The 15,511-nt window shown below is 44.8% G+C and overlaps 1 protein-coding gene across 4 annotated transcripts in view; it reads right to left on the bottom strand.

Annotated features, from left to right (window-relative positions):
• The window catches only part of LOC138287794 (uncharacterized), a 560,811-nt gene that overhangs the window by 11,532 nt on the left and 533,768 nt on the right, over nt 1–15,511 (bottom strand). The gene's annotated exons all lie outside the window — the stretch shown is intronic.

Raw genomic sequence — 15,511 nt, 5'->3', positions numbered from 1 at the left:
CAGATGTACAATTTTTTTCATTGACACAACTCTCCAATTTAGAGTTTTTAACTTGCTTTTTGCAATGCACTAAAACCATTCTAGGAGTCTGTATCATTTTATAGACTCCTAAAATGGGTTTAAAAATGGATATGGAAACGCTACGCCGAAGTGGTGTGTTACAGAAGTCTTTTCTATCTAGCGATTCCTAATCATGTGCCTCAACTGTTTAGAGCTGAAATAGAGGTTGTAAACTATTGAAAAGTTACCGACCCCACGTTGGCATGGTAACATATTTGCAAAATGGAAAGAGTCCATGGTGGACCTCTTCCCCTTTATAAATGTTAAAAAAAGTTTTTTGTGGGGTAGGCAGGGGTTCATGTGTCTACTGCAAACTCTAAAAAAAAAAAGGTTATTTTTTAAACACATCCCATTTTTTAAGCACAATGGGCAGTATATAAACTTTAAAATGGGCTGAACCCAGCAGGCCACCATCTCTGTGATGGCCTCTAATCATATTCGCTACCTATTACATTAAAATTCATGAGGTAAGTCAGATCGCAGCCCACTAAGGATTGGATTTTTAAGAACTGATCTTCCACTAATTAGGTCAGTTCTAAAACAACTCTTCAGTGTTTGCAAAAATATTGGTTGCAATTTGTGACTAGTATTTTGTGACCATATGTAAATTTGGCCCTTAGTCCTTGACTGCTTTAGTGACAAGCAGGTTATATTTTTCACCTATCTCTTGTTTACTCCACCTTTCCAACAATTCATATTTTCGCAAGGGAATTACCATAGTCCTGCATTACATTATCACTTCTTAATAGTATTTAACCCTGTGGGAGGAACTGTTTAGGAGCTTAGGATATATATATATAATCTCTGATTGTCTCAGGACTCTCATCCAGTCACCCCATGTGTGCTGGTTTCATCTATTGCATAATGCTGTAATGTTTTGCGGTCATTGTTATGTTTACTGGGAAAGTATTTATACAATGACAAAAAGGTATGATAGAGCACACTGAAAGCAGCTTGATGGTTGTTAGTTAATGTATTTATACTCACTGATGAATACAGGGCTGGGCATGACCTAAGAGAGGCAAAGCTTCAAGGGGTTAAGAATGCTCCTCCCTACCTCAAGTACCACAGCACAGGGTAACAACTATATTACTGCACATCTACATATTCAATTTATCCCAGTGGTTAATTTGTACTTATACCAGAAGGGGAACCCATTTGCCTATGCAAAGCTAAAATATACTTATATGGAGCTCAAATCACACTTGGAAATGTTAGGGTTGCCTGAGTGGGTTTGCATGACCACCAGGTCCATGGCTGTCTAGGAGGAGATTCAAGGAGGTCTGGAGCCTGGAACAATGGCTCAGACAGCTGCCAAGAGAGGGAAGGGGAAAGGGTGTAGGAAACCATCCCCTGAATGTCCCACAGTAGAGGTCGATGGAGCACCGGAGGAGGTTTCCTCTGACCCACTGGTGAGGACACTGCGTCCCTTTGTGACCTGCCTGAGCTTGCTGGATGGTCAGAACAAGGAGTACCCATCATGGAGGAGTTCTGTAAGGCACAGAGGGAGTGATCAACCCTGGAGGTCATAAGGCAGCAAGCTAAAGCCATGGCAGCTGGTGATACCTCTGGAGATTACCTTATATACTGGGAGAATGACCTCCTGTATAGTGAGCCTAGGTGCCTGCGCATTGGGGAAATTGTGTGTTGATAGTATCCCAATGCTACAGGCTCATGTGATACCCCAGGCAGGATATCTGGGGCAGGACATGACTTTTGCCAGGTTTGTCCACCAACTTTTTTGTTCTCAGATGAAGATTTCCTCAGATGCGTTCTGTGGGACCTCCCTAACCTTCCAGGCCAGTGGGGAGACAGGGAAAAAGTTGAAAGATCTCCTGCATCCCTTATCTGTTGTTGACACCCGCTTTTACATTTTAAAGGGTAAGCGTTGACATCGTATGGGCCTTAGACCCAAAGGTGGCCTCAGGGAACAGGTTTATCCTGGTCTTGGTGGACACTGGCACTAGATACCCAGAGGCCATCCCTCTGAGGACTAGAGTTGCACCTGCAGTTGCTATGGCCCTGATGGGGATTTCCACTGAGTGGGTTCCCCGAAGAAGTGGTGTTTATCATGATTGCCAATGTCTTGTCTGCATACATGCAGTCAATTTGGAAGGAGTGTGGGGTAACTTACAAGTTCCCCACCCCGTACCATCCACATCAAATGGGCTTGTTGCGAGATTCAACAAGACCCTAAAGTGCATGATTATGAGCCTGAATGACCCCCTTATGTGGAATTGGGCCATCCTCTTACCGTGCCTGCTCTTTGCCTACAGGGAGGTGCCACAGGAGGGAGTTGGATTCAGCCCCTCTGAATCTCTGTATGGTCGCCCTGTTAAGAAACCTCTCAGCCTGCCTAAGAAGAAGTGGGAGCAAAATCCCAAGAACCCCCCCCCCCAAGATGTGGTTAGCTACATGCTATCCTTGAGGAACCAGGTGGCCAAGTTCTGGAAGAAATCTTCTGAGAATTTGAAGGCTTGCCAGGAGGTGCTGAAGATGTGGTAAGACTAGATCATGTAGAATTTCAACCTGAGTAGAAAGTGCGGGTAATGGAGCCAGTGGAGCCCAGGGCCTCCAAGACCACAGGACTGGACCTTATGAGATAGTTGAGAGGAAGGGGGAGACCACCTACCTGGTGGACCTCAAGACCCCCAGACAACCCTTAAAGGTCCTCATTTTGAACCTTCTCAACCCACACAATGAGAGGTCTAAGGTTACCATGCTGCTGGTGTCGGATGATGGAGAGGAGGAGAGCGAAACTCTGCCTGACCTCTTGTCACTAAAACAGAAAGATGGGACAGTGGATGGCATTAACCTCTCCCCTACCCTGACATAAGAACAGCAGAGGGGCTGTCGCCAATTATTAGGACACTTTGGGCCTCATTACGACCCTGGCGGGCGGCGGTAAGCTGGCGGTAACACCGCCAACAGGCTGGCAGTGTTCCGCCAGCTATTATGACCATGGTGCATTAGCCATGGCCATACCGCCGGCCCCTCCAACGTACCCTGGCGGTCATAATCCCTAGGGAAGCGGTGCAAGCACCACTGCCCTGGGGATTATGAGTCCCCAACCGCCAGCCTCTCCATGGCGTTAAACACTGCCATGGAAAGGCTGGCGGTAAGGGGGACTCAGGGTGCCCCTGGGGGCCCCTACATTGCCCCTGCACTTGGCATGGGCAGTGCAGGGCCCCCCAGGCACAGCCCCATCGTGCATTTCACTGCTCGAATTTCGGGCAGTAAAATGCGCGATGGGTGCTGCTGCACCCGCTGCACATCAACATTGCCGCCACCTCTATCACGAGCCGGCTGCAATGTTGATGTGACTTTTCTGTTGGGCCAGCAGACGGAAACACTGTTTCCGTCCGCTGGCCCAGCAGAAAAGTAATAATAGGGAGCAAGATATACTGCCACCACTGGTGGTATACTGGCGCCCACAGCTTCGGCGGTCTTTTTAAAAGACTGCCATAGTTGTAATGAGGGCCTTTGTCTCTTTGTTTTCCCTCACACCTGGATTTACACAATTGTGTACCCTGGAGACAGACCCCCTGTCAAAACAAAAAAAAACAGGCTGTCTGATAAGGTGAGGGCCAGCATCAAGGTGGAGTTCTCTAAGATGTTGGAGATAGAAGTGATTGAGCACTCCAGTAGCCACTGGTCCAGCCCAGTGGTACTAGTACCAAAAGCTACCACAATGGGTGCCACTGTAGAACTCCGGTTCTGTGTGAACTACAGGGTGCTACTCTCAGTTATTAAAACTGATTCTCACCCCTAGCCCCAGAGCTGATAAGTTCATCGACTGATTAGGATCGGCCAAATTCCTGAGTACTTTTACTGAACTTTAGAGTACTGGCAGATTGCTCTAACTGAAGGGGCCAAAGAGAAGTTTGCCTTTTCTACTCCAGAGGGCCACTTTCAGTTCAAAGGGATTCTTTTTGGGCTGACAAATGTCCTTGACACCTTGAAGAGGCTGGTGAACTAGGTTTTGGCTAGTATGAAGGCCTTCAGTGCTTCTTATCTGGATGACAAGACCTGTCTTCAGTAGCAGCTGGAACAACCATCTCTTTCACCAGCAGAAAGTACTTCTGGCCCTGCAAAACACAGGCCTCAGAATCAAGGCAAGTAAGTGCCAGATAGGGCAGTGGTCTGTCCTGTACCTAGGACACTGTATGGGTGGGGGTAAGGTTCAGTTCCCCACCCAGCCTAACATAGTGGCCATTCTGGCCTGGGAGCCTCCCAAAACTCAAACTGAGGTGAGGAACTTCCTGGGCCTCACAGGATATTACAGGTTTGTCAAAGGGTATGGCACCATTATCATCCCATTGACTGAGCTGACTTCCAAGAAGCAGCAAAATAAGTTGATCTGGACAGAGGCTTGCCAGAAAGCCTTTGACTCCCTCAAACGGACCATGTCCACAGCCCTGTGCTCAAGGCCCCAGACTTTCCCAAATAATTTATAATTCAAACAGATGCCTCAAAGCATAGCATGGGATAGTTCTATCACAGCTCAGTGATAAGGGCCTAGACCAATCTGTAGCTTTCATGTCAAAGATGTTTATCCCCAGGGAACAGAGGTGGAATGTTATTGAAAGAGAAGCATTTGCTGTGGTCTGGGCACTGAAGAGGCTGGGGCCATACTTGTTTGGGACTCACTTTTGGGTTCAGATAGACCACAGACCCCTATGGTGGCTAGTGCAAATGAGGGGTGATAATCCAGAATTGTTGAGGTGGTCCGTCACCCTACAGGAAATTGACTTTATGGTGGAACACAGGCCTGGGTCAGACCACTTCAGTGCTGATGATCTCTCTAGGTTCTTCCACTTTAGTGATGAGAATTCCCAGGAGGTTGGGTAGTTCCCCCTCTTTCAGCTGAGGGGCACACACATTAGACCTGTCAGCCATAGTGTGGTCTTCCCTCAAACATTTTGACTACTTACCTCCCATTTTTTGCTGAAATTCATTTTGTTGGCCTTACGACTTTGTGTTCTTTACCCATATTAAGCAGTGCAGTTTACTCCCTTAAACATGGTTTGATTGCCATAGACCTGATTGGCATATTTAATTTACTTATAACTCCCTTGTAGAGTGGTATATCATATACCCAGGGCCTGGAAATTAAAAGCTATTAGTGGGTCTACAGCACGTATTGTGCCACCTAATTAGGTAGCACCTTAAAACATGTTCCAGACCTACCATTGTAGCCTGAATGCAGTTTTAAACTGTCATATCAACTTGGCATTCAAACAAAGGCTGGGCAGAACCCGCAGAGTATCTCTCCAAGGAATTCTGTGGAGTTGCATGAAAAGTCTGTGAGATTCCACAGAGTTCCATGAACAGGTTAAGTTAGGCACACTGTGGTGCTCAAGCTGATTTTTTAGCACCAAGCGCTTGATCCATGCTGAAAACTCAGCGCACACTTCACCACACGGAGCTCCAGATGGCATTGCTTCTCAAGTTGGTTTTGTAGACACAAGGGGCAGTTTTCTGACCATGAACTGTTGTGACTGTCTGCAACTGCCTACATTGGAGAAATCTCATCGGGTGAGCTCCTAGTGGCAGAAAGTCATGCTAAGGGATGTAAAATCTTGCTCATGCTCACCAACTTACTATTGGTAAGCCACACTCAAGAAAAAACTCCTTCATGAAGGGGTTGCAGGAATTTGGCCAGAACTCCATGTTACATGCGTAATGTGAAGTAGCCAAAACTCTGCCAACTCCACCACTAAAGTGGAATGTATTGCCCACTCCACTTGCAAAGCCTTACACTCCTTTTTTATTAAATATGTCACACCTAAGGTAGGTCCTAGGTAGCCCATAGGGAGGTGCTGTGCAGTTAAAAGGTTGGATAAGTACTTTTAAGTTTTACATGTCCTGGCAGTGAAAAACTCCTAAATTCATATTCCACTACTGTGAGGCCTACCCCTCCCATAGGATAACATTGGGGATTCCTTATTGCATTTAATAAGCAATAAATCCTAAATGGGCACAGGTAGATATTTCATGTTTGGCAACTATGAAATTATAAGATAAACCTCTTTAATTGCAAAGTTGTATTTTTCATTACAATTTTGAAAATGCTACTTTTATAAAGATGGCATCTCCCTGCCCTCAGCCCTTTGTGTCTGCAGCCTGTCGTGGGTCACATGACTGGGCATAGTTTGAAAGTTAGACTTTGTATATTCCTCCCAAACAGTCACACAAAAGAGGAATGCGTGTGTCTGAATGGGCCATGTGCTGGGAAAATCAGGAAATTCCATGGATGTCAAAAAACCTTTCCAGAAGCTGCTCCCATCTTCTGGAACAATGGCACCAGGGTATGTAAAAAGGACTTTCAGACCCACAGTCTACTACTGGCCTTGTGGAAGGACTCTCAGAGGACTGCCTGCTGCTTTGACTTGCTGTGCACTCTACAAGACTGCTGCCATACCTGGAAGGACTCCTTTGCTGCCCTGAGCCAGCCTTGAACCTTCAGAGGCCAGCCTTCCTGTTGATCTCTGCATCTTTCCCTGCACCCAGACTCCCAGAAGTGAATTGAAGGGCTAGTTTACTGGCCTCTTGCTCAGAGCCACAGGGACATAATAGGTACCCATCATACTGATCCTGCACTTTGACCCAGCCTGAGTTCCTGAGGTGTCCCACCAGTCCTGGGCACTTGATTGTGGTGCTAAAGGTGCCCAGATGGTCAATTTACAAATCTGAGGACGTAGACAAAATTTGGCCAAAAAGTGCTCTGAGAACCAGCAGGAGACCAAGACCAACTGAGATTAGTAGTGCTGTGTATATAACAACAAGAACTTAAATATATAGAGAATTAGGCCCTCCTTATGACCCTGGCATTCTGAAGACTGCCAGGGCCATGCTGGTGGTCTCACTGCCGACAGGCCGGCAGTGAAGACCGCCACATTACAAGTTTACACATTGGCCTCTAGTGCCAGCAGGGCCGTAGGACAGCCAGGCCGCAGGACAGCTCCTCTGGGATGTCCGTCTACTGAAGACCGCTTGCAGTATTATGAGCTGCCTTTCCGCCAGGGTTTGTGCGGCAGTAGGACCTCCACAAAAACCCTGGCGGAAAGGCTGCCGACAACAGGAAATTCCTTTCCTGTTGCAGACAGATGACTCCCCCAAACCCTCTTTCGATTCCTTGACCCTCCCACTCCCCTTCCATGGCAGCACCAGGGACTTGGATCTTCCACCACCGGCAGCGCCTAGCCATCAGGACATCATCACGCCGTATTACTGCTCATAAATCAGCAGAGTTCTTTTGGTGTGGCGGTGATGGCTGTGGAACCGCCTCTGCGCACACATCCGCCAGCATGACTGCTGAAGGATTTCTCCCCAAATTGTGACGAAAGTCCTTCAGTATCTGTAATATGGGGGTCTTCTGGTGCCCGCATCTTCAGCGGTCTTTCTAAAAGACCGCCAAAGTCGTAATGAGGGCCTTAGTCTACCTATATAATCAGTAATTGTTGGGTTTTTTCGGCTAGCTCACAATGCCACATCCAAACCCATAACTGATCAGGAAAATAGATGTTGTCGGCAACCTCGAACATGACTCTTTGATTCCCAAGGAATCTCTGGGAATAGATTTACCCTTTTGTCTGGTCACTCTTGCATTTCCAAAGTAAAAACAAGAAAGATACAAAAATGCATTTCAAAACATTTATTGAAATGATCATATTCTTTCATGAAATGCATGAGCTGCTATTATTAGAAAGATGAGACATGTTACTGTAATCAGCATTGCGAGAATGGTAAACAATATAAACAATTGAATCATGTTATTTGTAACTAATGGTTACTCACTCCTATCTGTATTTAACACTATACCAAATAGAAAATAGCGGGAGTACCCTTCTGCCAGATCAGTTGGGATAGTCTAATTCCCATAACTTGCTCTTAGATGTAGGAAGGCAGTATCACTGGACAGGTTATTTGCCATAGCAGGACGGATGTCAGAGTCAGCAGGGCTGTATCTCACTCTCAGATCACAGCAGTTCCATGATCAGCTGGCATGAGGTGCTTCTTTCCACAAGTGTAGCATGGACCCTGAATATATGATAATAAACTCTCTCTCTATTGTACTGTGACAGAAGTATGTGCAGAACAGCCATTTTGATTTGTCTAGCAAAAGTGCCTCCTAACGAGCAAAAAAAAGGAAAACAAAATCATTCACATAATGATTGTATCTCCCAGGAATATATGTGCAGACTACACAGAGACAATGCCTACCCAGGATAAAATGCGTAAGCAGCACATTCTCATGTTAATAGGAAACTATGTGAAAAGTCACTACTAGAAAAAGATGTCAAGTTCAAAATGTGAATCTAAAAAGAAAACCTAGCACAGGCCATGCAGCACTGCTTGCCTATCCTCCCAAGGTGCATTGTGGGTCAAATTATGTGGCTTTTCACTCGTTGTTCTTCCTTGGAGCAGTAAATCTGTTTCTGTGGTCCTTTGCTAATGGGGTATCTGACCTCATGGAACTGTCCTTGGGTACAGCCCTCTGCCTCGTCCCGCTGGAGATTTTTGACTTCCTTTTCAGAAAACAGGTCAGAACACAGAAATCTTCAACATGGCTTCAAACCTAGGACAACAGATGACGAAGCTCCCTCCTTGGACATCTCCTGCACTTTGCTCCACTGAACTATACCTTCTCAGACATATTTCTTCAAGAATTTTTCTAAGTCCGAAGGTAAGCGCTGACCCAGCCCCATCCACTTTGTGTATCCAAACTTCACTCCATCACGGTTGCCCTTCAATTTTGACTTTCACCCAGTCTTGTGAGCCTAGATGTCCGCAGTTAGTGCTTTGATCTTTTAGGCGCTATTTTGATTCTTAAAATTTAGAAATTCATATCTATCGTTCTACTGATTTGTTTTGTCATTTTGGTGTCAAATACTTAATAAAAATGTATTCTGTTTTTCTAAATTGATTTTGGATTTTTCTTGGGTTGTGTTTCCACTTCATTGCTGTTTGTGTGCTGCATAAATACTTTGCACATTGCTTCTAAGTTAAGCCTGACTGCTTTTTGTGCCACGCTACTCAGGGCTAAGCACAGGTTAATTTAGTGACTTCTTGTGCATGTGGTTCTGGCTGTTGCTTGAATAGGGCTCACACCTAGTCAACCAACAACCCAATTTCTCACACTTCTCTTTTGGATTCCCACAGGTTCCTTACATGTAAGTGCCCCGTGTAACCTCATTTGTGCTGACTGTGCTTTATTCAACATTAGTTTCTTCCAAATGTTGGATCAAGGTATGTTTCTGTTCTTTCTGGGGTTCAACGTAGTGCACACTTGTGAGGAGATGGTTTAGTTGCTTCTTAAATATTTAAATGACTCTTGACTGAGACTAGTTGATGCACTCCACTTGTGTGTTGTCTCTCTGTATAGTGAAGTGGGATCTGTGCTGTGGAGGAATGTCTGTTCCAAGTCCATTGGACCTTTAGAAGTAACATCTGCAACTCTGGGCCAGTGTTTCTCTCTCCAATATCATCTTCTCCTGGATTCTGGTCAGACACTGTAGCTTTCAGAATTGTCTCAGAAATTATGGGGATGGCGGTGATTGGCTTCAGATCAAGTAGCACTCCACCAGTTTCTTGAGAGGTCTAAACCATAGGCTTTTTGCGAATTATGCAGCCAGTGCTCATTTTCTGTATGAGCAGCCACATGCAGAGATTACCTTCCCTACAGTCTCTCTGCAGCTTGGTAGATTCTGGCTGTGACAACCGAGTTCCTTGTAAAAGAACATTGTCAAGATCCTTGGTGGTTATTTAGGTGAGCGCTTTTTCTGTATGACAAAACCAGACATGCATTAATGGTGAGCGAGAAGACAGAGATATATGTTGTGGTAGCAGGATGTGCTGGCATGGAAGAACACCTACTCAAAGGCCTCCATACTGTGATTCATTAAGGTATATTCCTAGGGGTATATGGGACCAGGACATAGAAGATTGTTGTAGAAGTAGCTAAACTTTTTTTCTGACATATAAGAAGAACTGAATGGGTGAGATTGTTTGTCGAAAGATAGCACTTTGGACAAAGGGATAGTTGATGTATCAAAAAAATAAAAAAGGGGGGGTACTGACAGATGAAGAATTCTAACAGTGACATTAGGGGCTATTGCATAGAGAGCTTAATTTATCGGAGTCTCTATGGTGAAACCATTTTATCTAATGGGCCCCTAAGAGTTGAGTTTGTGTAGAATTGTAGTCGGCAGAGTACGAAGGTTGATGACACTCGCATTATGGGTCCAGGGTGGAGGCATTTGTTTGATGGGCTGCAGAGGTTTTGGGTGGCCATAAATGTATTGAAGATTCCTACAACGAACGAAGGAACTGATCCAGTAATACAATACTAATGATTGCAATTTCTAGCAAGTCAAACTGAGTCTCATTTTTTTCAGAGTAGGTCTTAGTGACAGAACGATACAGAGGAGGATATGTTTCATGGAAGAAATCAACATAAATTGATATTTTGAGGTCCTTATACTGAAATGGCTAGGCCTGGGCGTAATTTAATTTCATTGGAGTAATTGGAGTAATTTTAGTACTTTCAGGTTAGTGTTGTGTTGCAAAATTACCAGAAATTTTAACAATTATGACAGTTTGCTTAATTTTGCACAATTTGGGGCAAACATGCCTTCCCAAGACCACAGGAAGAGTAAAAGCAGCTGCTGCCTACTGCTGTTTCTGTCCTGTTGAAATTAGCGTTATTTTCTTAGCACAAAATGCATCCTCGTCCGTTTTGGGCACAAGGGTACATTTTGTGCCAAGAAAATAGCCCTAAAGGCAGAGCTATGCTCCTCGTGTAATTCTTATGCAATTTGACTGCAATGTTGTGTAATTACGCTACAGTAAATTATGTGAGTTAGACCTACCTACTGGTTGAGAGGATAATAAATCTGAACAGCTTGAAGAACAAGCACTTTTTATTTAGTCAGGTCCATCTGGTGAGAATTCTATACATCCTCTATAATTCCAGTGGGAGTTGAAATCCAATTCAAGGAGTGGCAGTAAGAAAGAGGTTAGGAAGGACATTTTACTATCACTTTCTTCTTCTGAGGCATCAACAACTCTATATTGTCTTTTCTGCCTCTGCCTTCCAGCTCAGTCACCTTCGTGTGACTTTTTTAGAGGTCAGAGCCTTAGGTGGGGGTGGTCAGTAGTCTTTGTTCCAGATAATGTTGGCGCATGTCATATACTTACAGCGTCAGTTTAAGTGAAGCTAGTTGTAAGTGAAGTTGGTATTTGCAGTCAACAAGCCAACGTGGATATGGAGACCTTAACAGACTTTAGTACCACCATCAGGTTATGTAGTGTGACAGAAGCCATACTATCAGAGAGTTCTGCTTGTGGGGCACTGGGTTTCTGGTCAGAGATGGTTTCTGGGTTTATTAAAACATTTGTTTAAAGAAGGAACAATTCGCTGAAATTTAGTGTCAATAAGAGGATTAATAGTATTTTTCAGTTTAGAAAAGACCCCCTGTTTGGAAAGTAACTGGGCTTAAGTTCAGAATCACATCACATTTTGAACAGTCCCTGAGGTTAGGACAGCAGTCATTTCTCCAAATAACTGCAGAGTGAAGATCTGTGCAATACTGCACAAAAACGGTAGTTGCAGCTCTAAAAACGAGTGAAGTCTTTGATCCGCAAGATAGAGGGGTGATCCAATAGAATCAATAATGTCATCAGGCAGTGTTCAACCCAGCCAAGATGTCCCACACCAATGCCAGTGAACTAGACTTTGATCACTTTGCTCTCCCAGACATAAAATCGCCAAGGATTTCAGTGATGTGTTGTTCTGTTGGGTCGCAAGGGAATGTGAGGTTGAACAAAGCCAAGGAGCAACTTACAGTGAGCATTCAGGAGCAGCACCAGCACTCTCATGGCACACCAATCTCGCTGACAGCAGCACCCTGTTGTGCTAATCAAATCTACTTTTCTCCCGTCATTCACGTCAGTGTCTTGTCTCAACAGCAAATCATTCTGGCCTCAGTCAGTTAATGCGGGTGAGGAGTAGCCTTACAAAACCAAGTTATGGTAGCTCTGGCTTCCAGTTTTTAAAATAAAGGGCTGCAGGTGTACCAAAAAGGCTCTCTATATGGAATCTGCGATTTTATTCAAATAAAATGTGTCTCCTGTAAGCAAAAACAGGGAATGAGTGAGGTACGGGGAGCCATTTTAGAGTGTCACTGTTAAACCTGTCAGCCTTAGGATTGTCTTCCACTCCAAATGTTTTGCCTTAATTTCTTCTTGTTTTGCTGAATTTGTTTTTTGTTGGCCTTAGGACTCCTCAGACTTTACCACTGCTAACCAGTGCTACAGTACTTGTGCTCTCTTTTAAACATGGCAAAGTTTGCATACACCCAATCGGCACATTTAATTTACCTGTAAGGCCCTTAGTAAAGTGGTACTACCAGTACCCTCGGCCTGTAATTTGAATGCATCTAGTGTGCCTGCAGCACTTATTGTGCCACCTACTTAAGTAGCCTTTTCAAACATGGCTCAGGCCTGCCATCGCAGACTGCATGTGCAGTTTTACACTGCCATTTTGACCTGCCACAATACATGTTTTGCCAGGCCTAAACCTACCTTTTTAATAAATACAAGCTGGTCATTGGCATGTCTAAAAGCTCTCCACTGGCTGCCAAAGCATAAAAGAGCGAAATTTAAACTCTTATGTCATGCCTGCAAAGCACTCTATGACATTGACCCTGAAATTCTACTCTCAAATGTGTAGTTCTATAAACCTGTGCAAAACCTGAGGTCATCAAACTTAGCTCTAGCCAAAGCCAAAAGCACTTAAAAAAGACAGAATGGGTGGCTGCTCATTGACCCATTTGGAAGCTGCCCATTGTAACCTACTGCTCAGGGAGCTCCGTCTCACCTCTGATCATGTCAGATTTAGAATGAACCTAAACATCTGGCTCTTTCTAGAGTAAGAATAGTGCACTAGCTCTTACGGCATGTGGCAGTCTAGCACTGTGACATCCCTTTGGGGATGAGTGTTGCGCTCTGTAAGTACCTTACATAAATAAACAACTAAATGCAAGTCACCTCGTGTAGGACCTACACAGCCCATATGCTGAGTCCATTGTATTAAAAAAGTTGGACATGTACTTTTCAGTTTTATATGTCCTGGAAGTGAAAATTCCAACATTTGTTTTTTATTGCTGCAAGGCATCCATCTCCCATAGGATAACATTGGGTTACCTTAGTACATTTAATAAGTGATAACTGTTGGAAAATGGGTTATTGGTAGGGCAGGTAGGTACCTACACCTAGCAACAAGCCACTAACCTCCACATAGGTACAGTTAGGTCTCAGTAAATTAATCCCAGCTCAACCCTTGGTAGCTTGGCAACGAGCGTCAAGGCTTAACTTAGGAGACAAAGTGTAAAGCATTCAAATATCACAAAACAGTAATTAAATAAAACACAGGAAACAGTTTAAAAATCCAAAACCAATTTATAAAAATAGCTTATATTTTTATCTTTAAAATGACACAAAAACGATTAAAATCGTTTCAGGGGAACCGGAGATATGAATTTTTAAAGTATTATTATTTTCTAGCGCTTAGAAACAAAAAGCGCCAATCGGGTCATCTGGTTGCACCAGGACCGGGGCAAAGTCAAACTTTCAGGCCGACCGCGATCGAGCCCTGCTCGGCTACAAGTCGCGGGAGGCCTCGGTTAAAAAGTTACCTTCTGACTTAGTCTCTTTTTTGATGTTTTTCTTCCCCGGGACGAACCTGCCAGTTGAATCCGACCTCCTGGAGCCCTTGTCCGGATACGCGAAGTCGGTTTCCTCGGTGGTGATTTTTACCTTCGGACTTAGTCGTTTTTTCGAGATGAAAATCCTTCGACCGGGGTAAACCTGGATCTTGATCCGACGTCCGTGGAGCCCTTCTCGGATACGATGGCTGGGAGGTCCCGGTCAACTTTTTACCTTCGGACTTAGTCTCTTTTTTGGATGTTTTTCTTTACCGGGACGAACCACGAAGTCAGGCCGGGTCGCGGTTCAGGCAAGCCGGCTAGAATTTCCGCGTCGGGTCGGTCACTTTATGGAGCTTTTTTTTCACAAATTCTCCAATCTTTTCCAAACTTCTGGGGCTTCACCCAGATGTTCTTTTAAGGTTCTTTTGGGGTCCACAGCTCACCCCAAGGGTCCAGAAGTTCTGTGATGGTCCTTGGGAAGTGCGGACTTCAACTCCCAGAATGCACCTGGCGCAAACTCCTTTTTGGCCACTGGACAGTGGTCAGCTGGTCACTTTTTCAGGAGTTGGTGCAGGGGACTCTGGATAGCAATTTTTCACCTGTAACAAACAGGGAGTCCCTCCTTGAACCAGTTGAAGCCAGGCAAAGTCCTTCTTGTGGTGAAGCCCAAGTGTGCAGCTGGTGCAGTCTTTCTGAGTGCAGGGTCCAGGTGCAGGCCAGGGGTCCAGCAGGGCAGTCCATCTTCTCCTTGTAGTTCCTTCTTCTTGAAATTTGGTGGGGATCTGAGGTGTGGGTGCAGGTCTGCCACTTTTATCCTTGCTCCTGGGTGAAAAGCAGGGGGGTCCTGGTTCTCCAATCAGGGACAGGGTCGTCCCCCTGTGATGACTACTTCCTGGGAAGTGTGGCAAAAATCCATCCCAGAAGGCAACAGTCTCTAAAAATCCAAAATGGATGAATCTGATTTTTGGAGGATAGATCTGGCTGAGCCCACCCACTGGTGTGGCTAAAAATCATAAACACACCCCTCTCCTGCCCTCTCCTAATCTAATTAAGGGGGCACCTAATTGTCTGGGGTTGCAGGATGTGGGGGTGTTGCTGGGTGCTCCAAATGTCCTTCTCTGCCTTTGAAGACCAGTTTGGCAGCCCTCCCCCTTCCTGCCTCACCATCTGCTGAGGGGAGATTCTCTCCCCCAAGCACATTCCTTTGTGTGAAGTCTGGCCACTTCACACCTCATCAAGGCAGCCTGGCAGAAGCTGCTGCAGGCTGGCCAATCAGAGCACAGCAGCATAAACAATGCAGAGCTGAAATTGGCAACTTTTTAGGTAAAGTCTAAACTTTTTACCTGGACAAGTTATATTAAATCCCACAACTGGAAGTTGTGGGATTTATTACAACAATCAATTTGATACCAAATTCTTGGTATGTAACATTTAAGGAGACTTTAAAATTTAAAATAAAGTCTGCCCATTCTAGCCTATGAAGGCCATTTACTTCAATGAGGGAAAAACGAATTTGGCTGTTTTTACCTCACCAGGGCTTATAAATCTATTTTTATAAAGTCCCTGCTTATAGTTACATGGCACCCAGCCCTAGGGGCACATAGGGCACACCTTAGGGGTGACTTATATGTAAAAATAAGGTTGTTTAAGACTTTGGAAGTACCTTTAATTCCAAAGTCGAATTTGCATATAACTTTAATTTAAAAGCAGCCAGCAAGGCAGGCTTGCTTTTAAAATGA

The sequence above is a fragment of the Pleurodeles waltl genome, chromosome 4_1 (assembly GCF_031143425.1).
Source record: "Pleurodeles waltl isolate 20211129_DDA chromosome 4_1, aPleWal1.hap1.20221129, whole genome shotgun sequence".
NCBI classification, from domain to species: Eukaryota; Metazoa; Chordata; class Amphibia; order Caudata; family Salamandridae; genus Pleurodeles; species Pleurodeles waltl.
Note: the sequence above shows the minus strand (reverse complement) of the source record. Positions and strands in the feature narration are given on the sequence as shown.